Source organism: Hypanus sabinus, chromosome 23 (genome assembly GCF_030144855.1).
Source record: "Hypanus sabinus isolate sHypSab1 chromosome 23, sHypSab1.hap1, whole genome shotgun sequence".
Lineage (NCBI taxonomy): Eukaryota > Metazoa > Chordata > Chondrichthyes > Myliobatiformes > Dasyatidae > Hypanus > Hypanus sabinus.
The window spans coordinates 54698922-54712146 of record NC_082728.1 but is presented as its reverse complement, the minus strand read 5'-3'; positions in this window follow the sequence as shown (position 1 = coordinate 54712146).

Below are 13225 nucleotides of genomic sequence, written 5' to 3'. Positions count from 1 at the left end.
AGGATAGGTGTCTCTGATTAAGCTGGCTTTTCTTCACCCCAACTACTCAAGTAGGCAGAAGTAAGCCCTTTCTTGAAACTTCTTGAGGTAAAAGAGCTCCCACTGGGAAAAGGTAGCAGAAGAACACCCCTCTGTTGTTAACACGGTCAAACATCTCTTCAAACATGCTCATAATTCCAGCATTTGATATTCCCTGGCCTATTCACTTCTTCCCAGACATGGAATGTGAAATTGAATCAGCAATCACTGGCATATTTCCTTGGCATAAATCACTGGAACTTGATACTACTCACTCTTTCCACTGCTAATCTCTTGATGAGGACTAATGCGTTTCCTCAACTCCCCTTCCTGAAGTGCACAATCAATTCCTTAGTCTTACTGATATGAAAAGTTGTTATACGACCACTCGCCCAGATGATCTATTTTGTTCCTGTATGATTCCTCATCACCAACTGAAATTTTGCCAACAATATTTGTGTGTCATTGGCAAATTTAAAGATGGCTTTTGAACTGTGCCTTGCAGTTGGGTATAGATGGGTGTAGAGAGAGATACACTAATGTTGATTGACCCAAAGAAGGAGATTTTATTTCTGATCTACGCTGACTGTGAGAGGAAGTCCAATTACCAAGGGATTGGTGACTGAGGCTCTTCAGCACCAAGTTTTAGAATATCAGGCATATTGTCCGCTCCTGAGGGTTTATTATTTTAGTAATGGGGTATGACTTTATTGACATGGATTTTCTTGAAATTGATAGCGTAAGTATTAATACTAAGCAAGTTCAAAAGTACCTGTGGATGGGCCAATGTGTTGGCAGGAGGTTTACTAGCAAGGTCTGGTTTCTTTGTGAAATGGCTTGTGCAATTTCAAGTAGTGGGTTTGATAAGGTCAAAGTGTCATAGTCCCATTTACCATAGGTGCCCACCCATTTGGGGAATTCACAGGTGGTCTCCCACAAAGACATGTGAGTGGAGATTGCACAGCAGAACATAGCAGGCTGAATAAGTCAAGTGGGCAATCCGCAGAGAATCTGAATTTGCATCTTCTTACCCAGTATAGCAAAGTACCTCAGAAGGAAAATGTGATTTCGGTTCTCATTTTTTTGTTTGTCTGCTTGGTTATTGAGCAATACATGTAGGATGACCAACTATTAACGCAATAGATCAAGAGCATTGCACATGTGCAGGGGCCTATAATCCTAGTAAGATCATGTGCAGGACACTGCATGCTTTAGAGAAAGGCAAAATATGAAATGAAATTTCCTCTGCAGTTTGGGATCCAGCTTAAATTAATCATGCACATTTAAGACAGCTACATCCCAGTACAGGAAGTACAGAATATTGTTCAAAGCTAGATGCTAGATTCAAAGGGAAGAGATTAAGAACATAATAAATAAAGCCCCTCTTGCCCATTCTGCCAGTCAACAAAGCTGATCTTTCACCATAGTGTCATTTTCTTGTACTGACCATAACTATCTGAAAATTCCACAATTATTCAACAACAGAACTTCCACAAACCACTTATTGAGAAAATTCCAAAGTTTCACTAGCCTCTGTGTGAAGAAATTCCTTCTCATTCCAGTCTTGAAATAGCTAGACATCCATTAAATCTAAACCTCCTTAATGCAGGCAAAAACACAAGAAGAAAGGTGCCACTCTGCACTTCAAATTTGTCCTGGTATTCAATATGATCATTGCTGATCTGCCCCAAGCCGTGTCTTCTCCTCTGTACCAGTTCACTGGTGCTCTCCATTCCATGACTTTTCAAAACTACTTCCTCTTTAAGTACCCCTAATGATTCAACCTCCACAGATTCCAGTGATTCACCATCCTCTGCATCAAGAAGTTCCTAAACTTCTGGTTGAATAAAATAATTTGTCCGAAGATTTAATGAAGGCTGAGATGAAGAACCTTTGATGCTCTGAGTGCTTTACATGAAATTTCTTCATTCAGAGTAGATGTTCCCCACTGTGCTGTAGTTCCTAGATTCTCTCTCGCTCTCTCTCTCGCTCTCTCTGTGCTAGTTTCCTGTCCTTGATGTTTTTGCCTCCTCCTAATAAAACATTTTAAATTCACATTGCACTACCTTCCATTACCCGAGGCCTGGTTACCATTATTTTTTAAATGTCATAGTTGTACAACTTGGCTGTATTTATCCTCTTTTGGCTCAAATCTTTGTTACCACAGCAACTCATAATCATACACAAGACTTTCTATTCAGTTCCCTGTGCCCTCAAGATAAATTCAACCTGTAAGTTTAGAACCTGCACAATGAACGGGAGATGAAAAATAAAGGATAAATAAACATCAAATCCTTGAAGATCTTTTGTGATCCAAAGATACCAGTGAGTGGTTTGGTTTGCTTCATATCAGGTAGCGGAGAAGGGCATTGATACCCATTCTTTCATTCTACATGTCTTGTCTTCTTTTGCATAATTGTGCAGAAAATGTTATCTGCACAGCATCTCTAAATCCAGCAATTTCACAATTCGTTAGAGGAGGCATGGAGAACTAAATGGAGACCTGGTGGAATTTGCTGATTCAAAATTAGACCATTGCCAAATAAAGGAAATATAGTGTGGAAAACTTAAAATCTGCAACACACTTAATTTTATGGTATTGGGTTTTCTAATCCAAATAGCTGGAGCTGTGAATCACTTACTCATTTCATATTTTAATGCTGAACTCTTTACAAAAAGCTGCTATTTTTCATAATTCACAATTTATGAAATTGTACACTCTGTTGTCTGATACCCATTTATGAAGGCTTAAGCTATAAAGCATAAGGCTTAGAAATGAGAGAGTGCTGCAGGAACAGTGTCAAGGTGAAGTTATCAGTTATTTTGCCATGGTTTTGTTACTTTGACAGAGATGAGATTGACCTTGTGGTTCATGGGTTCTACAGCATTACTTTGGTGACCCTTCAGAAGAAAAAGAAAAGCATGCAGAGATAAGTATCCTTCAAAACTAATAGCACTCCAAGATACATCACAGTCAGTGGAGATCAGTTTTGAGATATAGTCCCAGTTATAAGACTGGCAATCTAGCAGCTAATTTTCATCCAGAACACTACAGAAAGAAATAAATGTGGAAGAATGTCCTTGTTCATTTTCAAGCTGGTGGGATCGGATCATTTACAATCACAGAGAGGATAGACTGGACACCACATGCAGTGTAGACTCCCTCAGTGTTATGGTCTTAAGATTTGATCTCTTGACTGTAGAACTGGGATTGACACGATGTTTAATTAGAAGCTTATTTAGCTGTAGGATGAAACTGTGATTCCACCCAATCCAGTCTGCACCTGAGGACACCATTTTCTCTGCTTAAGGCTCTGAAGTCAGGCATGAGGTACAGAGGAGATGACAGTGGTAAGTTTTTTACGCAGAGAGTGGTGAGTGCATGGAATGGACTGCTGGCAGCAGTGGTGGAGATGGAAACAATAGGGTCTTTTAAGAGACTCCTGGAGCTTAGAAAAATAGATGTCTATGGGTAAGCCTAGGTAGTTCTAAGGTAAGGACTTGTTCGGCATAGCTTTTTGGGCCGAAGGACCTGTATTGTGCTGTAGGTTTTTTATGTTTCTATGAGATCTGAAAGTTGAACCTGGAGCAGTCTGGGTCTTGAGATAATATTACAGTTCTTTTAATAAACCACCTATTGGAATTCAACAACTTTCAACTACAAAGATGCAAGTCTCCAGAGCACAGACACCTGACTAGCTGGTGCAAAAAATAGAACAGCTTTGCAGAGTGTCTTCAGGACACTTAATGATCCGTGGGAACTAAGATTAGGAGTGTGACAAAGACCCAAGTCAGTTAAATGGATCTTGAAAGATTAAAGTTGGAGTCAGGTGGAATGGTTGTAGGGGTAGGTGGGGTCAGAGACCACAGAAGAGTCAAAGGATAAGTAGAAGAATTTGAAATCTATGAAATCATAGGGCAGATGACCATTACAGGTGGAGAGCACAGCTTGGGACTGGTTTGGTTATATTATAGACAATAGACAATAGGTGCAGAAGTAGACCATTTGGCCCTTCGAACCTGCACCACCATTCTGAGATCATAGCTGATCATCTACTATCAATACCCAGTTCCTGTCTTGTCCCCATATCCCTCGATTCCCCTATCCATAAGATACCTTTCCAGCTCCTTCTTGAAAGCATCCAGAGAACTGGCCTCCACTGCCTTCCGAGGCAGTGCATTCCAGACCCCCACAACTCTCTGGGAGAAGAAGTTTTTCCTTAACTCAGTCCTAAATGACCTACCCCTTATTCTCAAACCATGCCCTATGGTACTGGACTCTCCCAGTATCTGGAACGTATTTCCTGCCTCTATCTTGTCCAATCCCTTAATAATCTTATATGTTGCAATCAGATCCCCTCTCAATCTCCTTAATTCCAGCGAGTACAAGCCCAGTCTCTCTAACCTCTCTGCGTAAGACAGTCCAGACATCCCAGGAATTAACCTTGTGAATCTACGCTGCACTTCCTCTACAGCCAGGATGTCCTTTCTTAACCCTGGAGACCAAAACTGTACACAATACTCCAGGTGTGGTCTCACCAGGGCCCTGTACAAATGCAAAAGGATTTCCTTGCTCTTGTACTCAATTCTCTTTGTAATAAAGTCCAACATTCCATTAGCCTTCTTCACTGCCTGCTGCACTTGCTCATTCACCTTCAGTGACTGATGAACAAGGACTCCTAGATCTCTTTGTATTTCTCCCTTACCTAACTCTACACCATTCAGATAATAATCTGCCTTCCTGTTCTTACGCCCAAAGTGGAGAACCTCACACTTATTCACATTAAACGTCATCTGCCCACTCACTCAGCCTATCCAAGTCACCCTGAATTCTCCTAACATCCTCATCACATGTCACACTGCCACCCAAACTTGCTGATGTTATTCTCAATGCCTTCAAGTTGAATGCCTTCATAGTTGATGAGGAGTGATAAAGAAGCATCACTAATATATAACAGTGAACCTGTTTGACAAAAATGAGCAACTTTTTAAACAAAACAAGTGACATTAATCCTCTCTGCCTACTCTGCTCTGAAATAGATACCCCAGTAATATAGAGCACACCACCCACAAACAGATGACTGGGTTGCGCCAATCCATACCCACATGAACCCTTCTTCACCATTCTTCAACTAACTCCATTACCCTCAGTCTCTCTCCTCTCTCTCTCTCTCTCTCTCTCTCTCTCTCTCTCTCTCTCTCTCTCTCTCTCTCTCTCTCTCTCTCTCTCTCTCTCTCTCTACAATTTTGTCTCACAACACTCTATGTAAATCACCCTATGTGATTGCTTACTTCAGAAATGCCTGTTCAACTTCTGTGAAAACCACATTTATATGCTTGTTCCCCCACAAACATTTCCCCACTCCCCACCGTTGGAGTCCTTACAAGGCAATCTGTTAAATCAGAAAGGCTTCAGTTCTACTTTAACTACCCATATAGAAACACCTCTCCATTTTTATTCTGAACATAAAGAAAGACATTCAACCTCTGCAAGATGTTTTCCCTTCACACTTGCTTCCTCCTTTACTTTCAATTTTAGTTTTCTGTAATCTATTTTTTCTTTGTTTTCTTTCCCCAAAAAGAGATATTAAGAAACTTTTCTTCTCTGGTTTATCCTATGGTGACTCATCTTTTATGATTTTCTTCAAACATCTTTGGACTTGTATCATTGCATCAACACGTTCTGGTAGTCCTTATTAGTTATTATAACCTAAGGCTGTCAATTAATATTTTATATGCAGTCATTTGCCATTCTGTTGCCTAGCACTATATTCCGAATATTTCTTTAATGTGCCACTAATTTGGTGGGGTATCTGGGCTGACAACAAAAATTCTGGGTCAGTTAAATGCACCTTGAAAGGTTGATGGAGGAATGAAGTGATTGAGACCGTGTGAGTAATAAATGGGTGGAGAAAGGATGCAGAAGAGTTTAATGCAGAGAAGGATTTGAAATATGTTGCCATTGATGAGGAATGATAATGGAGCAGCTCAAATATATAATAGCATCCCCAACAGTATCAGCTCTTAATCTGCTGCACTAGGCTTGGAATCAGAACTATAAAGTTTTGTCTTATCAGCCTGTCCCACAATATCCCAGCAATAACTTTTCTTTGCAATCTGTCTTTAAAGTGGTAAAATGTCTTCAGGGCAGCAGTAACATACAGCAGAGAAATTTCTTTAGCCAGAGGATGATAAATTCGTGAAACTTATTACCAAAGGTAGTTGTGGAGACCTGGTCATTGAGTGTACTTAGGTGGAGCTTAAGACATTCTTGATTGGCCATGGCATCAAAGGTTATGGGGAGAAGGCCAAGGAGTGGGTCTGAGGAATGGGAAAATGGCTTAATTCTGCCCCACATGAGAATGCTGGTGGAACGCAGCAGGCCAGGCAGCACAGTCGACGTTTCAGGCCGAGACCCTTCATCAGGACTAATTGAAAGCAAAGGTGGTAAGAGATTTGAAAGTTGGAGGGGGAGGGGGAAATCCAAAATGATAGAAGAAGACAGGAGGGGGAGGGGTGAAGCTAGGAGCTGGAAAGGTGATTGGCAAAAGGGATACAGAGCTGGAGAAGGGAAAGGATCATGGAACTGGAGGCCTAGGGAGAAAGAAATGGTGGGGGGGAGCACCAGAGGAAGATGGAGAACAGGCAAAGAGTGATGGGCAGAGAGAGAAAAAAAGGAGGGAGGGAAATAAATAATTCAGGAATGGGGAAAGAAGGGGAGGAGGGGCATGTCAAGATACACTGTCACTGCTGGTGGAGAGATTAAAATTGGGGATTGTTGACTGGCCAAGAATATGAGTTTTCAGATTTCCCGGTGTGCTATGGTGTCATTCTGCAATGGTGCACTCTCAGAGGACTGGACCCAAGTGCAGAGGAATGGTGGAATCCCCAAGAAGAGATGGAAGCAAGTGGCTAAACATCGGACTCAGAGACTTGGAGGAATGACTGAGCAACACTACGAAAGAATTCATCCTCTCCAACACTTCGGCACTGAATGGAAAACCTCTTTAAATAATCATCGAATCTGGGAAATATGTGCCAGCTACAATTAACTTGACAAGATTAAACCAAAACAAAAGAGCTTCACAACTCTAGTTAAGATATTGATGCCCAAAAACTCTAGAAGCTCAACACTCAGGGCTCATGACAAATTAAGCAATAAATATTGAGAACATGAAATGAAGAGTCCTTGCAAGTAAGTCCATAGGTTGTGGGAACTGTTCAGTAATGGGGTAAGTGAAGTTATCTCCTCTGATTCTATGTTCCATTGAATTTAGTTGGTATAGTGCTTGAGAGGACTCATTCAGGTGCATGAGGGCTTCCTTACCAAGACCAGGCAACAAGATGACTGGTTAGATATTCTGGTTAGAGTAGAAGCAACATTTTCAACTCACCTCCATTCTACCCTGCTCTCTTCCCCCCAAAAAAGGATAAATATCAAGAGAAATTTATTGACCATAAGAAACAAGAAAAGTGAGGAAGTTGGTAATACTAAAGGAAATGGCAAAAGATGGAGAATTGGTGATGACATTATGCCGTCTGGTAAAAAGAGAGAGAGATAGACTTTAAATTAATGTGCAAATGTGCTCAGCACAAATGACAGAAAGCACTTTTCAGCTTATGACTGTTGACCTGTTAGTATCCTAGAGTCATTAGAGAAATGCTAGCTTTCACTGGCATAAAACTTTTCAACAATCTCAGGAAGATTCAAGTAGCTCCATCGCTCTTCAGAAACATTATTCCTGATTTTATCTGGGAAAGTACTTTGAACATTAGAAATAGGGGCAGTAGTTTGCCACCTGGCCTGTGGATCTGTTCTGCTATCCAAGAAGATCATTGCTGATCTGGCCATGGACTCACTCCACTTACTTGCCTTTTCCCCCATAACCCTTAATTCCCCCACTGTGAAAAATAATCTATCTAACTGGTTTAAATATTTAAATGAAGTAACCTCTACTGCTTCCCCAGACAGAGAATTCCACAAATACTGTATTCTTTGGTAAAAGCAATTCCTCCTTATCTCAGTCCTAAATCTACTCCCACTGATCTTGAGGCTGTATCCTCTAGTTCAAGTCTCACATACCAGTGGAAACAACTTCCCTGCCTCTTTTCAATCCTTTTCCAGCAGTCAATTGCTGCAGAGTAATGATCTATAAATAACAGACAAGATAAGAGACCAGCTAACATAACATGATTATACTTGTTATAGGTTGTCATGGAACTTTTGAGCATTTTGTATTTTTGCAATATAATCATGATATCTGTGCACATACCTGTACAACACTTCAAATAACAGTGCAGCACTTGATTAGTTTTGAAGTGCACTCCTGATTTTCTCCTTAAGCTTCTAGGGTGAGACATAAACCAATAATCTCCAACACCCAAAGTGCTGGCTAGGTACTATAGACAATCACAAGCAAGGTTTATTGATGCTCTCTGCACAGAAAGCAGCAACAGATTAAACACTGGCAGAAGGGCTGTCTTTCAGATGAAAGAGTAAGCCGAAGATCTATGTTGGGTGATAATAAAGATCCTATGACACTATCTAAAAGAAGAGCAAGGCAGTTTTCTCAGTACAGGGGCTCCCCAGCTTACAAATGACTGGATTTATATTTGACCTTTCACAAATTCTCTCATACATTTTTAAATAATTTTCTAAACTAGTATTAAAATATTTCATGTGTCATGTACCCCGTGACTGGGTTACCAAACCAGCAGAAATGGAACGATACGTTGGAGTCTGGTGATACTGTAACTAAAAGTGTTTATTAATAAACTAAGTAATACAGTACTATAAAATACATATAAAGTACGTATAAACCAGGTTAGCAATGATATATACAGAAGTGTGGAAATATAAATCAAAACCAAGTTCTTTCAAAGTCTAGGGGTAAATGAATAGTCTTAAGATGATGCAGAGTTCAGTTCAGTTCAGTTTAGTTTAAGTCGAGGTAGTTGCTGTTGTACTGTTAGACAGAGAGAGGGAGAGAGAGAGAGAGAGAGAGAGAGAGAGAGGTGAGCAGTTGCAGCAGGAAAACCTTCCGTTGTCTTCTTGTCCTGTTGTGCTGTTCCAGTCACCGATTGTGACCCCTCCGTTCCCAGCCAGACCGTTCTTCAGTAGTGAGCTTGTCACCCAGGCGAGGATGGACACACACACAAGCCCCCACCGGTCTGCTTTCACACCCTGTGAGCCTCTGATCAATTCCCCTGAATCAATCCTCCAAGCCCCCACCTTCCTGTGGGTGCACAACACTCTTCCAGTGTCCCGTGGTGTGTCTGCCTGTGTCTGAGCAGACCCGTCTTTTATCTCCTCTGCCAGGGTACCAGCTGACCATGTCTATGTCCATCACCTGGCACCGCCTTGTTGTCTCAGCAGGCACCTGGCACCTTCTTGCTGTGTCAGCAGGGATTCACACAAGCAAGCAAAGTCCTTGGAAGTAAAGTAAATAATCATCCATGGAGTCATGGTCTTGGCCCGAAACATCGACAGTGTTTCTCCCTATAGATGCTGCCTAGCCTGCTGTGTTCCACCAGCATTTTGTGTGTGTTGTTCCATAACTTTAAATCTTTGTCGCTCTCTCTCTCTCTCTCACATCTGCTCTGGGTGCTGCCCCCCCCCCACACCTCTTCTTCTCTCTCTCTCTCTCTCTCTCTCTCTCTCTCTCTCTCTCTCATTAGCAGCACAAGCAGTGTCCAAAAGCCAGACTCATTCCCCCGACATTTTAAAGTGGTTGTCCACAGAAAATATGAACCCTAGGGGTACATAACACATGTTATTCAGTAATGAATGGATACAGTGTATACTTCATTAGTTTAATTGCAGGCTGTGTTCAGGTGATTATTGATGCTGAGATGCATCCAAGGATGCACTGGGACACATTATCAGTAATGTAACCTGGGGTCATCTGGTATTCCAGGTCCTTCAACATCAGACACTCTTGCCCTGGTCACCCAGCTATGATTGATCAGGCCCTGGGCCCTGGCTTGTGTCCCAGCAGCACTGGTCGATGGGTCACACCTCTTGATCCATATCCAACTAGAGGCTCACTCAACAACTTCTGTGATGATCCTCATAGATCTTTTCTTTACAGCCCCCCTGTAATGCTAAGGAGAAAATAGTTTCTGTGCAGCCAGCAGCATTCAAAGAAATGAAAGAATCATGCAGTACAGTATATAGGGTGGGTCAGCAGTATAGCATTTAGTGTAATCAATTACAACACCAGCATCCTGGGTTCAATTCTGCTGCTGTCTGAAGAGACTTTCAGCCTTCTCCCTGTGACTGTATGGGTATCCTCCAGATGTCCTGGATTCCTCCCTTATTTTAAATACATATGAGTTATGAGATTAATTGGTCACATGGGTTTAAAAGATTAATGGAAGGTCTTCTAGTTGATCTTTCATTGATTCTGTTATAGTTACTATTCTATGGCTTGTCAGGCCAGAGGGGTTTGTTACTGTGCTGTATCTCCAAATAAATAAAAAATAAATATACATAGAATTGAGATGTGTTAGTCCAGGTTTTTCTGACTTGAGGAGAAATTGGCTTATGGACAATCCTCAGGAATGGAGCCCAGGCACTGCTTTGACTCTGACTAACCCTTTCTTCACTCAGCCCCTAAAACAGATGATATGCTCATCTATGTCATTGTTGTTTGTGCAATATTGTTTTGCATAGCAAAAAGACTGCATATCAATAATCACTGTCTATATCTCGACCCAAACTTCCTTAAAGTCAGAAAAGGTACAAGATTCCCTTATTTCTTCTTTTAGATCAAACATCACCCTTTAAAACAGTTGCATGGGAACTGATGGCTTTCTACATCATTCATAGCCGGTACTGGGCTGTTGTGAATGAATAGGTAGGCTATTTTGTCAGTTAGCTGAGCATCAACACCACGTATTATCTTGTGAATCCAAGCTGCTTTCTAATGACTCACCCAAACATTTAACCAGACTGAAACAGTGAAATTTTGTACCAGCAGTATTTGTGTCAGTCATAACAACAAATTACTTAGATAGTTAAAACTAACAAGAGAAAATCTGCAGATACTGGAAATCCAAGAAACACACACAAAATGCTGGAGGAACTCAACAGGCCAGGCAGCATCTATGGAAAAGAGTAAGCTGTCAACATTATAGGATGAGACCCTTCATCAGGACTGCAAAAAAAAGATGAGGTGTCAGAGTAAGAAAGTGGGAGGAGGGAAGGAAGAAACACAAGGTGATAGGTGAAACTGGGAGAAGGTGGAGGGTGAAGTAAAGAGCTGGAAAGTTGATGAAAGAGGTACAGGGCTGGAGAAGAGATAATCTGGTAGAAGAGGACAGAAGGCCATGGAAGAAAGAAAAGGGGGAGGAGAACCAGAGGGGTTGACTGACAGGTAAAGAGATAAGGTGAGAGAGGGAAATAGGAATGGGGAATGGTGAAGGGGATGGAGAAGGCACAACCGGAAGTTTGAGAAATCGATGTTCATGCCATCAGGTTGAAAGCTACCCAGATGGAATAGAAGATGTTGCTTCTTCAACCTGAGTGTGGCCTCATTGTGACAGTAGAGGAGATCATGGACTGACATGTTGGAAAGGGGTGGAATTAAAATGGGTGGCCACTAGGCGATCCTGCTTTTTTTGGTGGGTAGATCCTCAATGAAGCAGTCTCCCATTCTGTGTTGTGACTCCCCAATACACTGGGAGCACTGGATACAGTAGATAACCACAACAGACTCACAGGTGAAGTGTTACCTCACCTGGAAGGATTGTTTGGGACCCTGAAAGGTATTGAGAGAGGTAATGTAGTGGCAGATGTAGTTTTTGTTCCACTTGCAAGGATAAGTGCCGGGGGAAGATCAGTGGGAAGGGAAAATGGACAAAGAAGTCTTGCAGAACTTGCCACATTATTGAGAAGTCTGAGATGTTCTTTCCAGGTTAGGTTCTCAGTTTGTCCAATGCACAGGGACAGATGGGTGTACAGAGTGGTGCTCAGTAGAATGGAAGGTGATTCCAACAGAGTACTGATTTCTGCCCCATGGATAATGGAAGGGCTTTGAAGAGTCAGCACATGCATTGTTTGCTGAAGAAGATTGATTGTGGGACTGGTCATCCTAGAGCCATGTCCAGAGTAGATAGTTTTTTGTTGGAAATAATCACTTGCATGCCTTCATTGGCCATTTGGCAATCCATGGCTGAATGCTGTCCTGGTCTTGTTGCATGAGGATTTGGGAAGCATCAGTATTTCAGGAATTGAAAATTTTTACAATTTTTTTACTAAAAACCCATAAGCCATAATCACTCAGATTGCCACATGACTGTCCTGCTCTTGGAGCCACAGAATCTTACAGATGGAAACAGGCCCAGAGTTTGTGCCAACAATAACGCACCCATCATTATTATTAATATTCATCTCATTTTTGTTCCTTGCACGTATGCATTAGTTTCTCTAGATTCACTCATCTGCACACTACAGCAAGTTACAGCAGATAACAACCAGTACACCTGAAACTAAAGTACCTGCAGGAAACTAATGCTGTCTACACAGACTGCACCAGGGGACAGGTATGAACCTGTGCCACTGAAGCTGTAAGGCACTGACTTGACTCTTTGTGTTACTCTGTTACTGTGATGGGACTCAAAGTTAGTGGTCTTTCAAAACTATGTGGGATTTAATGGTAAGAATTTCCCACACACAGAACAGAACAATATGCATCTGAAGAGAAAGAAAATAGGCAGATCTAGCAAGAAGCATTCACAACACAGTGGCAATGGTACACAGAGATACAGAATCCTGAAGCATAATCAAAGCACCTTATCATCTCATTGGCACTACACATATAGTCTAATTTTAGAACACCCAGCAGGTATGTTGACATTTGAAGTGATTTGCAGAACATCTGCACAGCCAGCCCTGCCTCACTAATAATAGATCTTCCATTGATAGAAAAATTGTGTAAAATCTGGTGTAAAATCTAAGCAAGTGACTCAGCCCATAATCACTGCAAACCATCACTTGAAATGCAAAGTCCCAGAACACAGAAGGACATTAAACAACTTACAAATGATGAATTAGGGTTTTCTGATCATTTTTTGGCTAAAGTGAGGAATTTCCCCTTCCCCAAAGCTTTGGTCTTCCAACATTTGTTGACTTCATGTTTATTCCTTAGTGGGGTATTGGATCAATGCTGGCAGATGTCTTGGCTTTCAACCTTCATTCCTCTCA